Source organism: Mesocricetus auratus, unplaced genomic scaffold (assembly GCF_017639785.1).
Source record: "Mesocricetus auratus isolate SY011 unplaced genomic scaffold, BCM_Maur_2.0 Super-Scaffold_100004, whole genome shotgun sequence".
Classification (NCBI taxonomy): Eukaryota; Metazoa; Chordata; class Mammalia; order Rodentia; family Cricetidae; genus Mesocricetus; species Mesocricetus auratus.
This window is the reverse complement of record NW_024429189.1, coordinates 86,886,557-86,888,484: the sequence shown is the minus strand read 5'-3', so window position 1 is coordinate 86,888,484 and position 1,928 is coordinate 86,886,557.

Below are 1,928 nucleotides of genomic sequence, written 5' to 3'. Positions count from 1 at the left end.
AAACATCTCTCCAGCTCTCCTTGGCCTGCAGTGTAGTGCCAAAACACCAGCATGCACTGGAAAGTGACCGTGCCCCAGGCAGAGGCCCCAGAAGTGGGAAGCAGGCCTCTTTCACTGCCTTGACTCTTGGTAGAGCGCATGGTAGACAAAAATCTGCCAAGTGACTGGCTGGTTTGCCTGGTGGGACGCTATCCTTTGCTTAGATTGGAGCTTGTCCTTCCAGTTGCTCCAGGATGAAGGGGGACCAGTGATCTTTTCTGTGTGGTTCTGAGCAGTCCCAGACAGGAACATCTCCTGCCGCCTGTCATCTGTATGAATAACCACTTCCTCATGAGGCAAGCACACAGACCCGCCCCTGCCTTGATCTTGACACGGTAATTAGTGCTGTGTGTGTCATGCCTGCCTCACATCATGCTTCATGCCACCCATCCCACTACTTCATGGAATTTACTGGGAACTGAGACTTAGTGGAGCACTAGTCCCCTCTCCTCTGTGACATTGTCATTGAGTGCTATTCTGGGGAAAGGTACAGGAAGTACCTTCCTGGAGTTAAAATTATTGGGGAAGAGTTGACTTCCAAATGAAAAACTCAGGACTAGATCTCCTTTAGGTAAGACCTGATCCAGGGACACTCTGGAGGCTTGGTCCAGGAACTCTCTGGAGGCTTGGTTCAGGGATGCTCTGGAGGCTTGGTCCAGGGATACTCTGGAGTGATGGGGAATGGTCTTCTGTGTATATGTTTGTCTCATTGGTTGATGAATAAGACACTGATTGGCCAGGCAGGATGACAGGTAGGACTAGAAGACAAGGAGGATTCTGGGAAGTGCAGACAGAGAGGAGTCATCATGTGATCCCAGGAAGTGATGTAGCTGGGCAGAAACTGCCACTAGCTAACCATAGAGGTCTGGAGGTCTGTATAGACAGACAGGAAGTGACATAGCTCATCATTAACATGATATAAATAGGGACAAACAGGACATAATTCTCTTCTCTTCAGACATGCTGAGGAGTTGACAAGTAGGACACCAGAGGAGTAACAGGTCTCTGGACCTTTCTCCAATAAGAGAAGGCCATGTGGGGATACTTAGATTGATAATCATGGGTTAATAATTAAGACAGAGCTAGCTAATAAGAATCCCAAGCCAACAGCCAACAGTTTAGTAGTATAAGTCTCGTGTGTTCATTTCCAGCTGATGCAGTTGTGGGGCCAGGCTGGAGGGAAGAATTCACGTTACAAAATGGGGAACCCTCAACGTGAGGCATGAATTTCCACATAGAATGACAAAAGCTTAAAAGGGATGGCTTCTTGGTAATATTTTCTCCGGTGGGCTCTGTTTTCCTAGAGACAAGCAGAGACTTGTATGGCTCCTTTAAGGAGGTTTCCTGATTCAACATAGGTGGGGAAAAAAACCCGCAGGACTCTTTAAAGGGACCCTGCTAACAACTGAATGGTGTGTATGAGCAGCTGGTAGTGGTAGTGACTACATCTCCAAGCTAGTAGCATGTTGCTTGATGGGAGCATAGACCAAGGTGGTGAGCACAGCTCTTAGTGCTGGCGGTAAATGTACACCCCACCCCCACCCCACCCCCTCCACATCCCACACCCCTCCACCGTCTTGGAAAGGCAGCGGTAAAATAGCTGCAGCTTTAATTTTAGCAGTGTTGTTTAGCAAATAAAAGACTTGCGGCTAGAAAAAGATAAAGATTTACAGTAAAGACAGATTCAGACGAAGTAAAACATCGTAAAGGATTACAGTGTGTTTAAAAATATATGTAGGCTTGGTAGAGAAAAGAAAAAGTACAGAGAACGTTTTTAAAAAAGAAAAAAAAAGAAATAGAGTCTCTGAATGTGGTGGCACATGCCTTTAATCCCAGAACTTGGGAGGCAGAGGCAAGCAGATATCTGTGATTTCAAGGTCAGCCTGATG